The sequence below is a fragment of the Macaca fascicularis genome, chromosome 4, assembly GCF_037993035.2.
Source record: "Macaca fascicularis isolate 582-1 chromosome 4, T2T-MFA8v1.1".
NCBI lineage: Eukaryota > Metazoa > Chordata > Mammalia > Primates > Cercopithecidae > Macaca > Macaca fascicularis.
The window spans coordinates 34963018-34987535 of NC_088378.1; the positions used below are offsets into that span (position 1 = coordinate 34963018).

General features: G+C 39.3%; 1 protein-coding gene across 50 annotated transcripts in view; it reads right to left on the reverse strand.

The window, feature by feature from the left end:
- The window catches only part of EPB41L2 (erythrocyte membrane protein band 4.1 like 2), a 227714-nt gene that overhangs the window by 131556 nt on the left and 71640 nt on the right, over window positions 1-24518 (reverse strand). For 14 of the 50 annotated variants that reach the window (XR_012433436.1, XR_012433431.1, XR_012433428.1 and 11 more), the window contains exon 1: window positions 1438-1494. The exons of the other annotated variants lie outside the window; for them this stretch is intronic. The gene's annotated coding sequence lies outside the window, so the exon portion shown is untranslated. Of the gene's footprint in view, window positions 1-1437; window positions 1495-24518 lie in introns of those variants that run through there. 50 annotated transcript variants of the gene reach the window in all.

Sequence of the window (24518 nt, forward strand, 5' to 3'; positions counted from 1 at the left end):
TAAGTTTTTACTTCAGTGAAATGTATTTGTTTTCTTACAGGTAAAATTCTCGAAGTCCAACATTTGCAAAAGTGATTTGGTAGAGAATCACGCTGGAGAATAGGTCAGGCATTCAATGTCTGGAGTCCACCAAAAAATGCAAGCAAAACCAACATCAAAGTTAAAAATTTACCTTTCCAATGTAACTTGCCTTGTGATCCTGCTATGATACTAAACTATAGATCATCAATATATCATATCATCTGTACAGGAACACTACAAAGTAGATGCAGGGGACAACTGACTGTCCAGGTCATCAGCATCACCTCAACAGTTATCATTTATTCAGCTCCCACACCCACGATGCAAATAATTTGAAGAGACAAATCTTCCTTGTGACAATAAAAAAGAAAAACTTAAACTTCCCAAGTACACATGCACCTCCCTCAAAATACCATAAACACTTCAGTGATATAGAGCATCCCTTACAGTGTCAACAATAAAAAAAGGAATCGCAGAGGTCATCGCTAATTATAGTGGCCCCGCTTTTCATTTTGTCAGGAAGTCTCAATGAAGCAAGAATCTTTTTGAAGACTGCTAGACTGTTAGATTATATAAAGAAAATGCAAGAAGATTTTTTCCCAAGTCTGGATGTCAGAATCTGGGCAATATACATTTTCACATGTATTCAATATGACAACCAATTAAATATTCAGTAATAAATGAAGATGTTGATACCTATTCTTATTCGATCAATATTTACTTAGGGTGTGACAACATCAAACCAATAATCAGACCTTGGTAACTGTTAAATGGCTACTAATCTGTAGACGCTAAAAACTGTGAACTCAAATCTCTGATAGCTACAGTACAGCTTCTTTTAATCAAACAAGTTAGGGTGAAAATGAAGCACTTTAGAAGTAAATTGAAAGTTATAATTCTTTAAGATGCTAAAAAGAAAATAACTGCACACAATTAACCTTACATAGTCCTCACTGTGCTTCCGGAAATAATATAGTACTAATTTTGTACAGTATTATGTCATACCACTGAAAAAATTGTGAAACAACCAGACAAGCATATAAAAGAAACCAACTAGCTTCATTATTCTCATAGGTCAAACCTGAAACAGCTATCATGTTAAAGATAGCCTGACAAAAGTCAACATTTGCCTAGAAAAATGCAAACAAGACATCTAAAACTAAACTCGGCCCACTAGAAAAATGTATTTTTCATAGGGCTTAGTTCAAATATCACAACATATTCCCTTGTGAAACAGTGTACGTACTCAGATTCCATCTACTCTGTATATTAGTATTTTCCTAATTTTCAGTCCCCTGACTAGTCACACTTTCAATAGCAAACTTCCTCCACAAGCAGAAACAAACAAGCATGTATCACAAAACCCAACCACTGCAACAAAAATGTCCTAATAATCTCCCCCCTTGAAATACATACGCAGCTTTTAAGCACATCAAGCCCGCTCTCTGCTATTTCCTGTCATTGGAAAACTGTGGAAAGCTGATGGAAATCCAGCGTCCAAAAGCTTAATGAGCAAGACTGGCCCCACCCAAGCCAGACCCTGCTGGAGAGGGACATGCTCAGTAGAGAAGCCCAGTTTGGTTCCAAGTCACTTCATTCCTCAGCTAGAAAATGCACATGGGTCAAAGAAAAAAGTCTGCTTCCTGCTGCCTGTTCTACCCCACAAATGAAGAACCCTTCAGCATAGAAACTAGTTTTAATGACACAATTGTAATTCTATAATTTTTATAAAATTTTTCTATCCTGAGTTTTTTTCTCGTTTAGTTTTTGTGGTTATGATTTTTGCTTTGCTTCGGGTCTCCATCCTGCAACTTTGTTTTTATTTTTGTCATTTTAATTCATCCTAGAATAGACACCAAAAGTATATGTACACAACTTAAAGTGGTCCCCCCTTATCCTTGGGGAAAGAAGCCCAGTAGATGCCTGAAACCACTGAGAGTACCAAACCCGACTCATCAATTGGAACGTGTTTCTTCTGTTCATGTCTTCCACCCACAAATTTAATGCCTTGTACTTTTTAAATTTTCTTCCTTATTTTTAGAGACAGGGGCTCACCCTGTCACCCAGGCTGGAGTGCAATGGCACACTCATGGCTCACTGCAGCCTCGACCTCCTGGACTCAAACAATCCTCCCACCCCAGCCTCTCAAGTAGCTGGGACCAGAGGCATGCACTGCCATGCCCAGCTAATTTTTTTACGTTTTTGTAGAGATAGAGTCTCACTATGATACAGCCGAGGCTGATCTCAAACTCCAGGACTCAAGTGATCATCCTGCCTTGGCCTCCCAAAATGCTGGGATTACAGGCGTGAGCCACTGCGTCTGGCCACCCTCTTACACCCTAACTAAGAGTTTATTCACTGTGGCCATAACTTTTGCAGTTTGAAGTGCGACAGCCAAACTAGCACAAATTTTTTTTTTCTTTTTTCACAATTTCACAGGTTGAAGATTGGATTCTTACCATAGATCTTAGCAACCTTAGCATACAATTTTTTTCTTTTTCCTTAAGAACTTTCCCCTTTTCGCATAATGGAAGCACCTGATGGCTTCTCTTTGGCATATTCAAATTGCCACCATCACTATTCTTGTGCTTTTATTAAGTAGAATAAGGGTGATTTGAACACAAGCACTGTGATATTACGATAGTCAATCTGATCACCAAGCCAGCTACTAAGTAACTGACAGGTGGTTGCTTCTACAGCATGGAGCCACTGGGCAAATGCGTAATTCACATCCCGCACAGGATGCGGCAGAGAGTGTGATATTTCATCATGCTACTAAAAATGGTGTGCAACTGAAAACTTATGAATTGCTTGTTTCTAGAATTTTCCATGTAATAATTTTAGACCACAGATGACTGCAGGTAACTGCACTGCAGAAAGCAAAACTATGAATAAGGGGAGGTCTATTGTACAGTCTAATCATCTTTATCTATAAATTACTATAGACAAATTTTCAGATACAGAAAAACTGTGCAAATACATCATCCATATTTCAACATTAAAAAATATTCATTTTGACTCATTTATACAAGAATGTCTATTCATTCACACTGTATATAAAAATGGAGGTACATTTTAACCCAGATAGTATAGGTACCGTGATATAGTTATAAAGCTATTAAATCCTTGTTTCATATTTCAATCCTAAATTGAGAAATTACTAAAAATGGCCAGGCGCAGTGGCTCGTGCCTGTAACACCAGAACTTTGGGAGGCCGAGGTAGACAAATCACTTGAGGTCAGGAGTTCTAGACCAGCCTGGCCAACGTGGCGAAACTCCATCTCTACTAAAAACACAACAATTGGCTGAGTGTCATAGCGCACGCCTGTGGTCCCAGCTACTCAGGAGGCCGAGGCAGGAGAATTGCTTGAACTCAGGAGGCGGAGGTTGCAGTGAGCCAGGATTGTGCCATTGCACTCCAGCCTGGGCAAAAACGAGACTCCGTCTCAAAAAAATAAATAAAATAAATAAATAAAAAGAGAAATGACTAAAAATAAGATAATACTATATCCACCTATAATATGACTAAAGAAACATGGAAGCAACGAAAATGTAAAGTCACTAAAGGAAAATGCGTCAATTCTAAGATTCAGGTCAGAGCAATCTGAGAAATAACTAATGTTCCTTAACTCCATAGTACCAACCCCCCTTTACATTTCCACAATTTAAATTCTGGGTTTTTTTCCCCAACACACATATTTGCACTGACAATTCATGACTGAGATAGACTAGAAGTGCACTTGTGCATTTTTACAACTTTATCCAGTTACTGTGTTACACTCCTACAGAGCAGTAGTAATCTGTTCACATTCACCTACAGCAAAGTCTTTAATGGGTCTCTTGTAAATCACAAAGAAAACACTTCAGATATTTATTAATAAACAAGATGTCACCAGTACCAACTAGCAAAAAAAGTAAGGCTTGCGGCCAGGCGTGGTGGGTCACGCCTGTAATCCCACCACTTTGTGAGGCCAAGGTGGGCAGATCACGAGGTCAGGGGTTTGAGCCCAGCCTGGCCAACATGGTAAAAACCCGTCTCTACTAAAGATACAAAAAAAAAAAAAAAAAACCCGGGCATGGTGGCGCGTGCCTGTAATCCCAGCTACTCGGGAGTCTGAGGCAGAAGAATCACTTGAACCTGGGAGGCGGAGGTTGCAGTGAGCCAAGATCACGCCATTGCACTCCAGCCTGAGCGACTCCATTTCAAAAAAAATTAAAAATTTTAAAAACTAAGGTTTGCTTAATAGGAAGACTTGATGAAAGTCCTCATTTTTCTTCTTCACTTTTTCACTTTTTAAAAAAATTTTATTGTGGTAAAAGTTTCCACGGCACCTCTGAAGAGATTCATCTTTGCCAAAATGGGCAGACACAAAACTTTTTTTTAAAGTCATTCTACATAGTGGAAGTAAATTGTACTATCCATCATAAAGTTTTCACGGGTTCACAAAGGGCAAATTTGGTGAGTTTTTTAATACAGCCAATTTTATTCAATCCAGAGCATCTTCCCTTATGCAGATTAAGTTCTTCCCACCTTTTTATGTTAAATGTGTTTTTTAATAAACACTGCTGATGTAACTGTAAATTTGTTACAATATACTTAACTTGGAAAAATAATGCCTTTGTGAAAGGAAAATAAATCTTGACGCCCCCAAATCACTAAGCTAAAGGGAAAAGTCAAGCTAGGAACTGCTTAGGGCAAACCTGCCTCCCTCCTTTCTATTCAAAGTCACCCCTCTGCTCACCGAGATAAATGCATATCCGATTGCCTCCTTTGGAGAGGCTAATCGAAAACTCAGAAGAATGCAACCATTTGACTCTTATCCACCTGTGACCGGGAAGCCCCCTCTCTGCTTCAAGTTGTCCCACCTTTGCTTCATTTGTCCTGTCTTTCCAGACTGAACCAATGTTCATCTTACATATGTTGACTGATGTCTCCTTTCTCCCTAAAATGTATAAAACCAAACTGTGCTCTGACTACCGTAGGCGCATGTCGTCAGGTATTCGGGTTCACACTTTCAACCTTTTTTTCTGAAATTCATAACTCCTTGTAATCCAGAAATGTGAAAACTTATAACCTATAGCAGCACTGGGCCCTATGAATTCAATAGTGGTAGATCTTCTGGTCCATCCTAGGCATTTCTTAACACCCCTGTGTCTCCTGCTCTCTTCTCTTACTCTCTTACTCTCCTACTGCTATGAACTGAATTGCATCCCTCTAAAATTCCTATGTTGAATCTAACCTACAACATGATGGAGGTAGGAGCTTTGGGAGATAGGTTTAGATAAGGTCATGAGGGTGGGGCCCTAATGATGAAATTAGTGCCCTCATAAAAAGAAGCACCAGTGAACTTGTGCAGTCTCTCATTCTCTCTCTACCATGAAGGGCACAGTAAAAATTGTCAGGAAGCAAAGAAGAGCCCTTACCAGAAACCCTCCAACTTAGATGAACTGTGAGAAAATAAGTACCTATTGTGTGAGCCACCCAGTCTATGGTATTTTGTTATGGCAGCATCAGCTAAGACGCCTACCTTCTTAACTAGGGAACCCAATGCTACTGCTCAGCTCCTCTGCTGGCCTCAAAAGATCCTACTCAGGAGACCTGTGAATCTCATTGTTTAAAAAAAGGTTGGGAGAATTCAGAAAGGATGAGTTTTGTAGCATTATGATTTTGAAAAAGAACTATTAATAAAGTGAATTTAAAAATTAGACTATTAGAACCTAGAGAAATTGAGTCTCAAACTCACATACCCACTTATGAGTGGTAGAGCCAGAATTCACATCAATTTGGTCTGCCTTCAAAGCCAATAGACTTTTCCACAAGGCAGCCTCTTTCTTTTTTAGATGGAGTGTCGCCATGACTCCCAGGCTAGAGTACAGTGGTGTGATCTCAGCTCACCGCAACCTCTCCCTCCCGGGTTCAAGTGATTCTTCTGCCTCAGCCTCCCGAGTTCAAGCAATTCACCTGCCTCAGCCTCCCAAGTAGCTGGGACTACAGGTGCCTGCTACCACACCTGGCTAATTTTTGTATTTTTCGTAGAGATGGGGTTTTACCATATTGACCAGGCTGGCAAGGCAGTCTTTTTAACACTCTTGTTTTTCAGATAAGTCAAGTGAACCCAGAGAGGTGAAATAACATATGAGATTACTTGATGGGTTATTAGCAAAGAAGTATACAAACAAGGTCCAGTGTCATTTACTCATTTCCAATATGATTTAAATACATTTGAGTACATAAAATATATAGGTTGAAACATCTACAAAGGTCTTAATATTTTAAAATTGTTATTATATGAATTTATATGTATTACATCTATTTTGAGAAGACCGAAAAAAGTCAAGTTTCAACAATGTCTCATTATTTCATTAAAACAGGAAATCAGGTTTATCCTCCAAAAGTTAATTTTAAAATATTCAAGGAAGTTGGTTAAGGTTAGGAAGGGAACACTTTCCCTACATTTGTGTATGTGAGTTTGTGTAGACACAGAATTTTATCTTAAACCCAGTATCATCTGACTTTTAAAAATCATCCTACCTCCTACTTTATGAGGACAAAGAATGCATAAGACATAAAGAACCCCATAATTTGATGAGTCACTAATGGCTCAAAAACCTTAAGAGACACAAACTCTAGGCAGAAAGTACAGTTATCAATATCACAGAAAAGACAATGAGGAAGAAGAATTCCTTTTGGTCATCTCACTTCTGCCCATTTAGCTCCCATCTGTAAAGTGATTATCATCTATCCTACTAAGAAAAGAAGCAGACAACACAATTTTCCGGAAAAAAACAAAAATAACCTAAAAAGTATTCAGAAGAAATTTTTTTTTAAATCTCTGGCCGGGCATGGTGGCTCATGCCTGTAATCCCAGCACTTTGGGAGGCCAACACGGGTGGATCACCTGAGGTCAGGAGTTCAAGACCATCCTGGCCAACATGGTGAAACCCCGTCTCTACTAAAAATACAAAAAAAATTAGCTGGGCACAGTGGCATGTGCCTATAATCCCAGCTACTCAGGAGGCTGAGGCAGGAGAAACACTTGAGTCTGGGAGGCAGAGGCTGCAGTGAACCAAGATTGTGCCATTGCACTCCAGCCTAGGTGACAGAACAAGACTCCGTCTTCAAAAAAAAAAAACAAAACAAAACAAAAAACAGAACTCTTTTTATTCTGATTGTACAGGGAATCCAATCTTCTCATCTACCAATTGTCATGTAAGATTACTTCCTGAACAAATATGGACAGGAGTTCCATGACTCTTCAATATGGATGAACTTCCCAATCAGTCTATAACATTTTTTTAACATTTTTAAAAATGGTCCACATTTCATAGGATCATTGATACTGACGTATCTGATGTAGGCAGAAAAAATAATTTTTTTCACTAGCACGTTGGCTCTAATGTGCAAGTTCTTCTTTGACCACATACCACAGTTTAACTTCTCTCAGGCTCTAAACCAGAATAATGTATACAACTACACATGCGTCACCTGCAAAATTTCTTCCCTACCAGACATCTTAGCAAGATTAGACTCACATGTTCAATTACTTTAAAAACAATTACATTTTTAAGATGTAATGTTGAAAAGTACTGTAGATTTATGGGACTCTAGGAAAGAAAGACACTGCATGACCTCAGATTTTTACAGGGGGTATGGAGAGAAAGTGGGAGCAGGTACAGAAGGAGGAAAATGGATAAAGAATAAAAGAGTGGTGGCTGAGAATCTCTAATCAAAAAGTTACTGTTTTCAACCAAAGAAGCATCTAAAAAGTATCAGGATAAAACTCTTAAATCCTTTTTGTTTGCTTTTAATTAACTACAAAAGTCAAAAGCACCACTTTTTAAATTACACAATCAGACCAGTATAGTAATCCAGCAGGTACATTAAACCGTATTATTTTTATTCTACTTTATGTCTAAGAAATATGTGCTGAATTCCTGCTTTACACCAGACACTGGTCTAGGCCCTAAGGACCTAGGGAAAGTTCTTGCCCACAAGAGTCTACTGGACATTTACAGTCTAGCAGGGAAGTCAGACACATAAACAAATCATTACACCTTATGTGATAAGGGCTGTAAGACAGGTACAAGAAGGGCACAAAGGAAATGGTCACCTCCTTTCGGTGGTCAAGGAAAGCTTTATAAAGATTACAATTATAGGATCATTCTTCTCTCACACTTTGAATGAGCAGATGCTACCACTAGGTCATAATGACACCCACTTTGCCTTAGGGATTAAAGAAATAAAACAAAAGCACCTACCACAAATTCCACTACATACAAAGCAGAAACAACAATCTTGCTAGCAGCTGTATAATACTGTAGATATGACTGAGCAAAATGGAATTTGTAGAGAATCAAAGTAGTTCAGAGCTAAAAAGGATCTCAATGTTCATGTACCTCTACCTCTTGCCTTTAATTAGATGGGAAATCTAAGGCCCAGAAGTCAGATTATTTACATAGCAAATCAGTAGCAAGATCTCACCAGGCTAGATGTCAGATTCTTACCAATAATCCCAATGCCTTTTCCTGTAGCAAACTGTCCTGCCTGGATGAGAAGGGGAGACACACTGTTAAGGAGAGAAAAAAGAATAGAGACCCTTCATTGTTGTCCAAGGGCCAGAAGAAACAAAACAGCCCTGAGACTAGGAATTCCAAGAGACCTACAATGCTCCCCAGCTCTGCTGCAACTTCTGTACCCAAGAAAAATGCTATAACCTCCCTCCTCCCCCAAAATTGTAAGTCTCCAAAAATAAAAGGGCAACTGACAAGAAATATCTACCCTTCTTAACCTTAAGGAACATCAAACATAGTCAAATAGCTTAGATATATTCCCATGTTGCCATTTAGCTACATGTATAAAATAAAAGTAGCAGCTGCTAACCTACCTATATAATGGGATTGAAAGGATCAAAAACTAACCATAATAGCTACTGGTAAAGTGCAAAACACTAAATGAATGCAATTTACTGTTAAACACAGAATTTCCATGGTCAAAAGATTCATCTACGCCTTTTCCCCTAAAAGTGGTGGAAGGTATCATTATGGTTTAACTTCATTTTTAAAAAGTAAACATTAATGTATAATAATTTCCCACCAATCCAATGTACCTATTTCTTTCTCAACTTGTAGAAAGAAAATTATATCCCCACCCCAACCCACCCCCTATAATTTCCCTTCTTTCTTTTCTCTCCTTTACTTTAAGACAGCCACCACCATTCCAAGAGGCTCTGCTAGAACCATATAAACATCAAACGTGTAAACACAAAGCTTTCATCAAAAAACACGTTGTATAAAATTGAATGCTGCTTCTACCAGGGCAAGCTGGGGAAACGTTAAGGTGTATGTAATAAGCAAGGCACAGCTACAAACCCAGAGTGTGCTGGGGAGGTACAGCCCCAGTCTGGGGCCCTCTCCTCACTTCACCTGTCTCGCTATCCTCCTTCTGCCTGATATATGATCTGCAATGGTGTGGCCACTTGTTGAGAACCCAGTGTACTTCCCATCCTTCATAACTTTATTAGCTCTCCATAATTTGAGACTACAGCTCTGTAGCTTCACTTTCAAAACCTAATTCTCTAAACTTGAATTAGAAAATCCTAACCACAAGTGCCAAGATGTTCTCAATCCACAACCATACCTACTCAAAACAATAAATAAAAAATATCTAATATCAAGCCATTATACTCACCATTACCTCTGCCCATGAAATCTTGATTTTAATACTGTACTTCTGGGTTTTGTAAAGATCCATTCATTCCATGAGGAATTGCTTTGAGCTTGCTGATAGCTGCTGAGGATACAGACCTGTGTAAAATGTGGCTCTAGTGGTGTGACAGTAGGGTATTTAAATAGCTAACTGCAAAGAGAATAAGAGCTATGATGGAAGCATAAACAATTTAACAGTTAACAGACTTGATGAAGAAAGAATGCTTCCCGAGGTGACACTTGCCCTGACCTTGAAGGATAAGAAGGAGCTTACTGGGCTTATTATAAGTGGGTAGAAGCACACTCCGCACCGTGGGAACAGTAAGTGAAGGACACAGAATCATGAAAGATAAATGTGTTGTAGAGAACAGTGAGAACTTCAATGGCCTGGAACACAGGGTGGGGAGTGGAGGAGACAGGACAAGGGAAGCAACACCCAAATAATGCATGATCAATATGCTAAGCTCAGATGTTTTTACTCTATCCTGCAGGCAATTTTTTAAAAAGCTATTAACTTTGTATTTCTGGAAGATAACTTTGGCAGCCATGTGAGACCAATTGACACAATGAAAGGAAACTGACTGGCCGGGCGTGGTGGCTCATGCCTATAACCCCAGCACTTTGGGAGGCTGAGGTGGGTGGACCACTTCAGGTCAAAAGTTTGAGACCAGCCTGGCCAACATAGCGAAACTCCATCTCTCCTAAAAATACAAATTATTAGCCAGACATGGTGGCACACACCTGTAATCCCAGCTACTTGGGAGGCTGAGACATGAGAATTGCTTGAACCCAGGAGGCGGCAGCTGCAGTGAGCCAAGATCGTGCCACTGCACTACAGCCTGGGTGACGGAGCGAGACTATCAAAAAAAAAAAAAAAAAGGAAACTCATTAAGATGATGCTCCAGGGATCCAGGAGACTAAGATAGAAGCAATAAGAATGCAAATGAAGAGATGGTGTCAATAAATATTTAATGGGTAAAATGAATGGGACTTGATAATTAACTGGATGATGGGAGTAACGAAAAATAAAGCTCCCAGGTTCCTGAGAGTCAACGGTTAGATGGTGGTACCATGAAGTTAGAAAGAGACTTCCAAACAAAGTAAAAATCAGAAAGAAAGGAAGCAAAAGCTTCCACTTTGAATGCATCTGGGCTGAAAATGTGTGACATCCAGGTGGAAATCCGAATATGGTTGAAGGTGTGTGTCTGAATGACAGAGCCTGGGTTTCCAGACTGAGATGTGGAATTGCTCAGCCAATCAGCATTATCAGAGGTAGATGAAACTGTAGAGAAAGCAAACAGTAGGATAAATGCTCACCAAAAATCCCCAGGCAGAGAGACCAAAGAACCTATCAAGAAGGCTAAAAGGCACTAAGAGAAAGAAAACCAAGAAAGTACTGACAAGAAAGAAGAGTCTAACAGGGAGGCATGGTCAACAGGGGCAAGGGCAGATTGCTTCAGGGAACAATAAGGGTTAAAAGGGTCACAAGATTGCTGCTAACCTCAAAGAGCAAGTTCAGTGGCTAGGAGAAGAAAAAGCTAATGGCTACAGATAAAATATCAGAAGAGGGGAGGGAAAGAGATAAGTGAAAATTAATATCTGAAGTTTAGCAATGAGAAAAGGTCAAGTAATAACTACAAAGAGTCTAAGATTGAGGGGAGATGTACGTTTAGGCTGTTTTTGTTTGGTGCAGTCTTTCGATGGGAGAGAGAGAGACAGGAGAGGTTGAAGACACAAAGGAGAAACAAAGGAAAATGAATGGCATGTAGTTCAAAAAAGATGGAGGAAAAGGATCAAAACCACAGAGAAGAGTTTAACCTTCAATAGCAGGAGGAACATCCTGACCCCACAGGCCAAAGAGAACAGTAATGGGAGATAGACATGGGCTCGGAGAGGAAGGGGTTTAAGGAAGCTAACAACTTTGGAGCATTTTGTTAAATAAAATTTACAGGAGGCCATTGTTTTGGACTAGCCTCCTGCACTAGGCTCCAGCAGACCATATCACACCAGAATGGAGCCAGGTAATCAAACTAAACTCTGAAATGGGGCAGTTTTTTAAAAAGGAAGAAAGAAATTCACAACAACCAATCCAAAGGGGAAGGCATAAGGAAGTCCCCTCTGTTTTAACGCTATAAGAAAAGTCACTTTGAAACAACCAACATGCGTTTGTTCTCTGTTTCTGCTTCCCTCAGCTCCTTTCTGTCTATAAAAGCAACTTCCTCTGTTCAGCTTATCGGACATTCGTTCTATTTTATAGAATGAGGTGTTGCTCCAGTCTTGAATGGCAAATAAAAACCAATTAAAATCTTTAAACTAAATTTGCTGTAATTTTAACAATGTAAAGGAAAAAAACTAAGGAGAAAGGGGGAAATTTTGGAGAAAATATGGTCAATCACCCAGAATATATTCAATGATAATTCTCCTAGCATTTATATAAACATATGGCTTAAAACAGTTTAGGCCGAACAATTTTCAATATGAGAAGTAATTGGTGTTTGAAACTCTTCTTATATAGTAACTTGATTTGTAAATCAATATCTATCAAGTAAGTTACCCAGGAGAATAATCAAATGAGTGCCAATCTCCTTATCAGTACAGAGGCAGAAAAGTTGTTAAAAATAATTCACTGAAATTGCAAAGTTTGGGGAAGGGTATTTTGTTTTCATCATAGTGTGTGCGAAGGGCTTGACTAAATTTATTTCATTAGATACAATACCTACAACTGTAGCTCCTATTCTCAAACTGTGAAGCCTGTGTCTCAATAAAATGCCAGTTTAAAAGACAAGATAATGAAGACCACCATCACCACCAGAACTCCATAAGAATATGTGAAAGGTTATAAAACAAAACTCCTTTTATAGGGTTGAATCCTTTCCAGGGTGGGCCTTTAAGACATTCTGACAGTGCACACAAATACTATCTCTGGAACAAAACCAAAAAGGCACAGCTGCAAGACATCTTCCACTGAAGTTGTAACTGACTCAATAGCAGTTCTTCCTTTGAGCAAGAGAGTCTATAAAAGCCAGAAGCAGAGCTATTTTCCCCTACAAACTGTTTAGTGGAACTGTCTTCTACTGATCCAAATTGTAGCTTTATTAAAAAGCTAAAATAGCATGTCCATTTAAATTGGTAAAAGAAAATATAAATAAAATTTGAAGATAAAAAGCATATGTGGTTTTCATTATGCAAAATCCCCAACTGAACCAAAATAGTGCTAAAATATATAAAGCTATACATTTTTAAAATTATAACTTATCACCATCACCAGCAGGAAATTTGAATTTATTATAACATAATTATTTTTTCAAACTACTAAGGAATAATGGTGATTTTAAAAGTTTAGATGATTAGCATTCATATTCAGAACACTGATTTATTTTGAGCTTTATTTCATTTAAACTTATATCTGGATATTTATGACAGCTAAGAATAAAAAAAAAAAAAAAACCAAAGGCATTTTTAAGTCAATTAGGAATAACTCCGACACAAGAAACACAATTTAAGTAATCAAATCAATGCTTTATTTTGTGATGCTTTCAATACTGTAGTTTTGACTATGTTTCTATAGCAACACCAACAAATACTTCTTCTGCAGCCAAGATGAAAACCAATAACCACTTCTCCAGTTTATTTCTATTGTGGCTTCCAACAACAACAACAAAAAAATCAGCCTTTCCAAACCTCATTCCATAAACTTCAAAACCTAAGGCTTAACTATATAACAGTTGCAGTTAACCACAAGTGTCAGATATTCTCCAAGTCTTCGGAAGGGAAGTTAATGACAAAGAGGGTATAATTCTATTACCTTTTTGACAACAATTCATTCAGAATAACAAACAAAAAAACAATAGGGGGAAATAAAGTAATGACCAACAAACGACTTATTTGGAACATTATCTAAATTCTAGAGAAACGGAACACTGAAAACTTTGTGTAAAAACGTAAAGCACTCAATATTCCAAGAAATATGCAACGTTCTCTGCAGAAGTTTCAGACTTGCTTTCAAAAACCATTTTTTGTTGGAGTCACTGTCTTGAAGAAAATATTTTACTAATAATAAAAGACCTACCTACCTGGTGAGAAAACTTTCTGCTAAATGCTTTACAAACATATTTATGCTTCAAAATATCTCTGTAAGGCACATATTATCAAGTTCATTCTGTAGTCAAAGAAAATGAGGCTCAGAGAAATTACATAACTTCCCTTAATAAGCATAAAATGCAAAAATCATACAGTGGTTAATCAACAGTCCTGGAGTTCGACAAACCTGAATTTGATTCTGGCTCAACCGCCTAACAACCATGTGTAAATCCAATTCTAGTTTATGTGAGATACATTCTTGACATCACACCATGATGCTTATATAGCCTGAACTACAAAAAGCAGCCTTTAGGTAAACAGCCTCACCTTCCAGTGTCTCACATTTGCCCACAAGACTTTACTATCATCATCAGGACTTTATTCAACTGTTTCCACTCTAGTACCATAAAGTTCTCAAAAAGATTTCATAAGAGAAACCAGGAACAGCAAATGAAATTTGCAGATGTTTCTACCTTCCAAATACATATATATGTATCAACAGAGGCTTGCCTGGCATTTAATGTTACTGGCTAGATATATCAGTATATGCCTTTCTTCGAACAGGAAGAACTACAGTAATGTGTCAACGAGGCTCACGCCTGTAATCCCAGCACTTTGGGAGGCCGAGGCGGGCGGATCACAAGGTCAGGAGATCGAGACCACGGTGAAACCCCGTCTCTACTAAAAATACAAAAAATTAGCCGGGCGCGGTTGTGGGCGCCTGTAGTCCCAGCTACTCGGGAGGCTGAGGCAGGAGAATGGCGTGAACCCGGGAGGCGGAGCTTGCAGTGAGCCGAGATCGCGCCACTGCACTCCAGCCTGGGCTGGGCGACAGAGCGAGACTCCGTCTCAAAAAAAAAAAAGAGAGAGAAATGTATCCTTAAGGTGATTTCATCCTTATGCAAGCATCATAGAATGTACTTACAACGTACATGGCATAGCCTACTACACATCTAGGCTAGATGGCATAGTCTATTACTTCTAGGCTACAAACTGGTACGGCATGTTACTATACACTTGTACACTACTATAGACTTTTTTTTTTTGAGACAATCTTGAGTTCACCTGAAAGTTCACCCAGGTTGCAGTGCAGTGGTGTGATCATGGCTCTCTGCCTCAACCTCCCAGGCTCCAGTGATCCTCCCACCTCAACCTCCCAAGTAGCTGGGACTACAGGCACACACCACCTGCTCTGCTGATTTTTTTATTTTTTTGTAGAGATGGGATTGCACCATGTTTTGCAGACTGGTCTCAAGTTTCTGGGCTCAAGCAATCCTCCTGCCTAGAGCTCTCAAAGTGCAGGGATTACTGGCATGGGATACCATGTCCAGCCTGACTATAGACTTTATAAACACTGTACACTTAGGCCACATTAAATTTTTTAAAATATTTTTATTCGATGAATTAACCTTAGCTTACTGTCTTTTTACTTTATAAACTTGCATTTTTAAAGCTTTTTTTACTCTTGTAACACTTAGCTTAAAATGCAAATATATTGTACAGCTTTACAAAAATATCCTTTTGTTAAATCCCTATTCTATAAGCTTTTTTCTATTTTTAAACTTTTTTGTTAAAAACTAAGATAAAAACACACATACTAGCATAGGTCCCTACAGGGTCAGAATCATCACTATCACTGTCTTCTACCTCCATATCTGGTGCTACTAGAAGGTCGGCAGGGGCAATAACATGGAGCTATCATCTCCCATGATAACAATGCCTTCTTCTTAAACACCTCCTGAAGGACATGCCTGAATCTATTTCACAGTTAAAGTTTGTTTTGTGTAAGTGGAACAAGTATATTCTAAAATAGTGATAAAAAGTATAGTAAATACACAAACCAGTAAAATAATCATCTATCATTATCAAGTATTATGTACTGTACCTAATTGTATGTGCTAGATCTTTATAAGATTGGCTGTACAGTAGGTTTGTTAACACCCACATCACCACAAACATGTGAGAGTAATGCATTGTGCTATGACATTACCATGGGAACAGTGTCACCAGATAATACGAATTCTTCACCTCCACTATAATCTTATGGGACCTCCATCCTGTATGTGGTCTGTTGTTGACCAAAATGTTGTTATGTATCACATGACTGTATTTGGGGAGATCAGAGAAGTCCAAATGAAAAGGTATCTCTATAAACTTGAGGTAACTGTAAATGCATTTTTTAAAAAGATGCCTAAAGGACTACCAACACATACATCAGGTTTCCCAGAACAGTTCTGGTTTCAAATATTCTGTCCCACTGTCTCCTTAAGAAAATACATACATTCTAGATCATACTTATCCTTTCTATTTTTTAACTGAAACAACATAATCACCAGATTTAGGGGCTTGGGACCAAGAGATTACTATTGGTTAGAAGGTGAATAGAAGAAACTCGAATAAAACTCTGAAAGGGAGACTGAATTGCCATTGGTAGGAAAAAGGGACAGGAACATTCAAGAGAGATGGGAACAGTCCTAAGGCAGGGTGAAGATGCAGACTGGACAACATGCCCTCAAAGATCTTGGTGATAGTGACAGGAGGCAGCCAAATGCCTAGACAGACAGGGGCAGGTCCCCAGTGAACCCTCACCTTCAAGCCAAAAAAACCAGCCTGAAAGCTGAAAGACCAGGACTGCTAGTCCTGAATGAAACGCACAACCCAGAGTGAGATCTTCTGTTCCTGTTTGCCCACCCTTTCCCAGCTGATTCTTTCTGAATAATGCTTTTTAACCAACTGAATGTAGTCTTTTCCAATCCTACCTATGACCGGCCTCTACCCCACTCTGAGCCCATAAAAGCCCCACACTCAGCCGCATTTCGGGGGGGCTTTCCACCTTCAAGTAGTAACACTACCCAGCATCTCCTCTCCACTGAAAGCTATTTTCCTCACTCAGTAAAGCTCCCTGCCTTGCTCACTCTTCGACTGTCAGTGTACCTCCTTCTTCTTGGGTACAGGACAAGAACTCAGGAACCAGTGTGTGGGACAAGACCTCGGGAACCAGTGCGTAAGCTAGATTCAACCTGGACGGGCCAAGTGAAAGGGACATCTCCTACAGCAGGTAGCATGACCAAGTGAGGTCCAGATGGGACATCACAAGTTGAAGGTCCCTGGCTTGCAAAGTGACCAGGAAAAGAATCCTGTGTCATTGGGGAGTAAGAGTTGGTGAGCCGGGCAGCAAAATGACCACTGTCACTGGATCAGAATTATATACAAAGATAAATCAGAGGTAATGCTGAAATATGACAGCCAGAAAGACTGCTGAGGGCTTTGAAGAACAGAAAAAGAACTTTGGGCTAAAGAATATAGGTGAGAAGCTCCTTGCAGATGTTTTTCTTTTGTTTTGCTTTTTTGGTAGCAGCATGGAGATTGGTAGCAGCTTGGAGATATACAAGTCACCCATTTTAGGTGTACGATTAAATGGTTTTGAGTACAGTCACAGAGTCGTACAACCAACACCACAAACAATTTTAGACCACATTTATCACCCAAAAAAGAAACCATTTCTAACCCATTCTATGGGGCCTGATACAAAAGCCAAACAAAACCACCACAAGAAAAGAAAACTAAAGACCAACACCCTTATAAACATACAGGCAAAAATCCTTGGCAAAACACTGGCAAACCAAATCCAGCAGGATATTAAAGGATCTTATATCGTGGCCAAGTGGGATTTATTCCAGAAATACAAGAGTAGTGCAACAAAAGAAAATTAATCGATAAACCATATTAATAGAGATGAAGCAGGGAAACCCACATGATCACCTCAATAGACACAGAAAAAGCATTTGAAAAAAGCCAGCATCCTTTTCACAGTAAAAATACTCAAAAAACTAGGAGTAACATTTCTCCAAGGAAGATATACAAGTGGCCAATCATAACATGAAAAGATATTAAATATCATTAGTCATTAGAAAATGGAAATCAAAATCACATTCAGATACCGCTTCAAACCCACTAGGATAGCAATGTTTAAAAAATAAAAAAGAAGTGTTGGTAAGGATTTGGAGAATTCGAATCCTTACCCATTGCTGGCAGGAATGTAAAATGGTGTAGCAGATTCAGAAGCTTCTAGGGAAAGTGAGGAGTGGGAAGTGACTACTTAAGAGGTACAGGACTTTTTTCCTGGAGAAGATAAAAATGTTCTGAGATAGTAGTAATGGTTGAACATTTCAAATGTAATAAAAACCACTGAACTGTATATTTTAAAATGGGTAAAATAATAAATTTATGTTATATGATTTTGATCTCATTAAAGAAAAAAGAAACCTCATACTCCAGCTGTCACACCACATTATCCCCAGCAATCACTAATCTACTTTCTGTTTCTATAAATGTCCTGATCCTGGACATTTTACATAAATGGATTCTTATATGTGGCCTTTTGTGTCTGGTTTCTTTCACTTATGTTTTCAAGGGTCATACATGTTATAATATATCAGTACTTCCTTCATTTGTATGCCCCAATAATATTAAATACTATGGCTGCATCACAGGGTGTTTATCCGTTCATCAACTGATGGATATTTGGGTTGTGTCTGCCTTTTGGTCAGTATGAATAGCTGCTATGAAAATCCGTGTATAATTTATTGTGTGGTCATGTTTTCATTTCTGTTGAGCATATACTTAGGGGCAGAACTGCTGGATCAAATGATTATGTTAAGTTTTTGAGGACACACCAGACTACTTTCCAACATGACTGCACTTACATTCCCACCAGCAGTATACATGGGTTCCAATCTCCTGGGCCTACTGTGGCCAAGCAGGATGAACACTAAATATTGTTCTGAGGGTCAGGCATGGTGGCTCATGACTGTAATCCCAGCACTTTGGGAGGCTGAGGGAGATGGATCACTTGATTGCTGGAGTTCAAGACCAGGCTGCCCAACAGGGTGAAACCTCATCTCTACTAAAAATACAAAAATTAGCCAGGTGTGATGGCGTGGACCTGTAGTCCCAGCTACTCAGGAGGCTGAGGCAGGAGAATCACTTGAACCCGGGAGGCAGAGGTTGCAGTAAGCCGAGATCATGCCATGGAACTCTAGCCTGGACAACAGAGCAAGACTCTGTCGAATGAATGAATGAATGAATGAATGAATGAATGAATGAATGTTGTTCTGAGAAGATAAACTTGGGAGCCTAAAATTGGGAAGAGTAGTCAGCAGAAACAGGAAGAATGCAGACAGAAAGGTAAATAGGCTCAGGTGGGCTAGGTGCAGTGGCTCACACCTATAATCCTAATACGCTGGGAGCCCTAAGCAGGAGGACTGCTTGAGCCCAGGGGTTCAACACCAGCCTGGGCAACATGGTGAGATCCCTATCTCTACAAAATATTTAAAAATTAGCTGAGTGTTGGTGGTGCATGCCTGTGGTCCCAGCTACTCAGGAGGCTGAGGTGGAAAAGTTGCTCGCACCCAGGAGGTGGAGGCTGCAGTGAGCCCTGACTGGGCTACTGCACTCCAGCTTGAGTGACAGAGGAAGACCCTGTCTCAAAAATAAATAAATAAAAATAGGCTCAGGTGGAAGTACCAGCCAAAATAACAACAACAACAAAAAAGAGTAGGTATTAAACATATTTAAGAGAAAATAATCCACAGGAGTTGAAGTCTAAATAGCAGATAAAGAATAACTAAAAAATAATGCCAAGATTCAAGGCGAGAAGACTAGAAGACTGTAAGATTCTGGAACTTTCAAGTACACTGAGTTTGAAGTGATGTGACACCTAAGTTCTTACAGAAGATTACAGAAATCAAGAGTAAAGATAATAATTTAGGGGTCACCCCAGAGGTATGAGAGATTAACCCTGATCCTATCATTTGTTACTAGTATTAATCTTAAAACTTGTTTCCAAACAAGTGACTATTCCTGAAAAGTTTTAGTAATACAAAAATACAGAAAAAGCACCCTAAAGCCAGGCTTTCCTGAGGGGTGGTGGGGGAGACTACGGCAGGGCATCCAAAGGGGCTAGAAATATATAAAAGTCTGCATAACAAGAATGGCATCAAGGTGCTGTAAGAACTAAATGTGGTAGACCAAGTCTACCTTCTTAAGAAGGTACAGTCACCTCCATGTGTCTAATGAAAAAATATTTGGAGGGAAATCTCAGTGGCAAACTAATCAACAAGCAAGATAAGTGCTAAGAATGAAGGCAAGGAGGCTGGGCAGGGTGACTCATGCCTGTAATCTCAGCAGTTGGGGAGGCCGAGGCGGGCGGATCACCTAAGGTCAGGAGTTCGAGACCAGCCTAGCCAACATGGTGAAACCCCATCTCTACTAAAAACACAAAAATAAGCTGGGCATGGTGGTGCATGCCTGTGGTCCCAGCTACTCAGGAGGCTGAGGTGGGAGAACTGCTTGAACCCAGGAGGCAGAGGTTGCAGTGAGCCAAGATCATGCCACTGCACTCCAGCCTGTGAGACAGTGAGACTCCATCTCAAAAACAAAAAAGAATGAAGGACAGGAAGCCCAATATCAGATCATTCATTGATCGTTCACTCATTCAGCAAATAACTATTGATAGCCCATTAAGTGCCAGACAATTGTGGACACACATGTGATAAATGCCTTAGGTACACACACCTAATACATACTCTTTTGAACAACCTCTATTCTCCCCAATTGACTCTCTACTTGCCTTTCTCCCCTATCAGGTTACAAGCTCCACAAGGCTGTATAATGTTTAAAATAAAGTAGTCATAGCCTCTGCTCTCTCTCTCTCTCAAAGAGAAGTATGCCTTTATAATTTCAATTTTGAACACAGCTTGACTGACATATTATGGAATGGGCTGAGTAGAAAAAAGAAAAGAACAGCTGCTAAAAGAACTGTGAGAGAGTTGATATTTGGTGGGCAAGAAACTGGTTTAAGGGAGAGTGTTTGGGGTCTGCTCTATACTGTAATGAAGAATCAAAAAAGGTTAGTTGATGAAGAGAATTTTTCTTAAGTTTTGCTGTTATAACAAAACCTTTTCTTTTGCTTCTTTAGAGACTAAAAACTTAAATAGTTTGTCAATTCTTTGTCAATGCTGGGATCTGTGTTTCTTTGGTTATCAAAATTAAAACTAGGCCCTGAGTAAGCTCATCTTTATGCAAGTTACAGTATCTGAATAGGGCGAGTGTCAGTGGAACGAAGTGGACAAATTCAAGAAATATTCAATGAGTAGAATGGTAAGAAGACACATGGCCAAAGACATTTGGGAATTAAGAGAGCAAGGGAAAGCTAAAGAAAGAACAACGAGAAATGGGACAGTAAAGCCATTCACTGAAATAGTTAACAAGGAAGGACTAGGCTCTTCTGGAGGGAAGTTAATGAGTTCAATTTAGACCGGGTAACAACCACAAAAAGACATATAACTAATAAAAGACAATAGTGGATTGACCGGGCGCAGTGGCTCACACCCGTAATCCCTGCATTTTGGGAGACCAAGATAGGCCGATCACCTGAGGTCAGGAGTTTGACACCAGCCCGGCTAAAATGGCGAAACCCTGCCTCAACTGAAAATACAAAAATTGGCTCAGTGTGGTGGTGTATGACTGCAGGTCCAGCTACTCAGGAGGCTGAGGCAAGAGAATCGCTGGAACCCGGGAGGCAGAGGTTGCAGTGAGCTGAGATCGCACCACTGCACTCCAGCCTGGGCAACAAAGCAAGACTCTGTCTCAAAAAAAAAAAAAAGCCAATAGTGGAAAGACAAAATGAAGTCAGAGGAAAAACATATCTAGAGGAAGGCTGTAAAAGAGAAAAAGAAACGAAGACTAGATGGGAGAAATACATAACACATAGCAGGATGGTAGCCAAATATATCAAGAATTAAATGTAAATCGTCTCAAGATACAAATTAAAAGGCAGAGATTGTCAGACTGGTTTAAAAAGGAAGAATCAATTCTAGTCTATGTACAAGAAACCTACTTTAAAGATAAAAATATAGGAAAAGAGAGATGGTATGAAGCAGCAAATTGTGATATACAGAATTAACTTTGATGGTAAAATAAAGAGATAGCCCTAAATGGCAAAACTGAAGTGCTCTGTTTAGTTCAAGAGTGAATGTCTGTAAAAGTCTAGACAAAGATCTCATAATAATACAAATGAGTATGGTTGGTATACTATACTGAGGACATATAATTAAATGTCCTAAAGGTGCCTGTAACTTTATTAAGTATAGAGGTTGTTTTTTGGTTTTTTGTTTTTTTTTTTTTTTTTTGAGATGGAGTCTCACTCTGTCACCCAGGCTGGAGTGCAGTGGCAGGATTTTGGCTCACTGCAACCTCCGCCTCCCGGGTTCAAGAGATTCTCCTGCCTCAGCCCCCCAAGTAGCTGGGACTACAGGTGCCTGCCACCACGCTCGGCTAATTTTTTTTGTATTTTTAGTAGAGACAGAGTTTCACCATGTTAGCCAGGATAGTCTCAATCTCATGACCTCGTGATCCGCCAGCCTCAGCCTCCCAAAGTGCTGAGATTACAGGCATGAACCACCTACCAAACAATACAATCTTGGTTCAAGTCCATGACTTGGAAACATCAGTAGTTTTGAAGTTAAAATATGTCAGTTTTGTGGCTGTCATACTCCTTTTCTACCCTGATTTCCACTGCCCCCATCTACCAGGTTAGTAATGTGTACCCTCACAGCTATGTCCTCTTCCACACAAACAAAACACAATGGTAGTCATATGGGAGGCAAGTAGCTTAAGAAACCAATCAGTGTGGTAAACCAAGGAGATATTTACAGGGGCTTTACAGTTTACAGAGCCTTCACCCTTTCCCAATCATATTCTAATTTAATAAATGTAAGAGGCTTTAAACATGTCTAATTCATGTTTGATACAGTAGAAAGCTCTTACTACTCGGCATCCACATTTTACTTGGCTTACCCTCATAAATCTAATCCTGCAGTATTTTGTTCCTTGACACTCAAAACGCATTCGTTAAAACAGCAATGTCCAATATTATTTGAACTCCACTACGTATCTACTTTTTTTATTTTTTTACCTTTAAGCTCTGTTGGACTTGATATAGCAACATCTTTGTACTGGTTTTTAAAATGTAAAATCATGGCCAAAAATACACAATAAACATTTTGAGGTGTTCTACTAATTATTAGGAAAGGGGAATGGGTCAACAACATGAAGATGCATATATGTTTAACATGTTGTCTTTGCTTTATTCCTCTTCAGAAAGAGATTTGGTCTTTGCAGAAGAAAAGTATAAAAAAATATTTTTTCAAGCTTTTATTTTGAGAAGACTGTGAAAAGTTCACATCCATGGTTATAATTTGTTTCTCTTGGATCTAAACATACACCCACCCATTGGCTTCAGAAAACTACTTGGACAGAAATCCTAGGAGAGTGATACTTCCTGGAAGTTTCAATTGGGGGTGGGGGGGAAGAAAAGAAAGAAAATCTTTCTATGGAAGGACAGCCAGTAGCAAATAATACAAATGTTAATACCAATTTATAAAAATCTATTCTTACACAAAAGATACATTCATTGACTCAACACGTTTCTTGAGTAAATATTAAGAGGGTGATTTGCAAAAGGATTCACACTCTCACATATTTGATATTGGTAAGATTCTGTTAAATATTAAGCAAAATGGTTCAGTATGAAAAATTTATGTATCCACAGTTTTGCTGGTCAAATTCCTATCACCAGCATCCTTCTCTTTCCCACTAAATTGCTGTTGACTGGCTGCCACTCAAGCAATCGGATCCCTAGGGGAAAGTCAGCAGTCTTACATCCATACCCCCCACACCCTAATAACTTAGTCTTGTAGTCGGTAGTCAATGGAACATTTTATGAGTTAATCAATAATTGTACCTAATTCATTAAGTGATGTACAGCTACAAACCAAATCCCAGTAAAACAAACAAAAAATGAACTCAGTATAGCCATCATTCCTCATCCTTTCCTCTCTTTCTATGGGGACTCAGTTTGTTGTCCTTTCTCTGCATGTATTTCTACTACTGAAATTATCAATTCAAATTCTTTTTTTTTTTTTTTTTTTTTTGAGACAGAGTCTCACTCAGTCGCCAGGCTGGAATGCAGTGGCGCCATCTCACAGCTCACTGCAACCTACGCCTCCTGGGTTCAAGCGATTCTCCTCCTGCCTCAGCCTCCCAAGTAGCTGGGACTACAAGGCCACCATACCCAGCTAATTTTTGTATTTTTAGTAGAGACGGGGTTTCACCATGTTGGCCAGGACGGTCTCGACCTCTTGATCCACCCGCCTCAGCCTCCAGCCTCCCAAAGTGCTGGGATTACAGGCATGAGTCGCGGCACCTCGCCCCAATTTGTATCAGTCTGTCTTACTGTGAACTCAGCAGCTCAGTCTTCTTACTCACCTTTGAATCCCTAGCTGGGCACACAGTAAGACTGGGCACCAATTTATTTCATAATAAGGAAAAACAAATACCAAAGATAGTTCCTTAAATCTGTATTCTCAATCTTTGTGTTATTATAGTGGTAAGCATAATGAATTTAATTGGCAACAACAAAATTCACTATTACAATTAAATATTTGATCCTAGTCACCTTTATAATACCCCAAAAAGGTATATATACCACCAGGTGTTACCGCACAGACAGAAATACAAGATCATTACTGGACCCTGAAATGACATCTAGTAGCTATAGATAAAAGAAATACGAAATGAGGCTTCCTCGGCCCAGGGAAATTAGGTAATCTTCTGGGAAACCCAGCATATATTTCTGAAACACAGATACT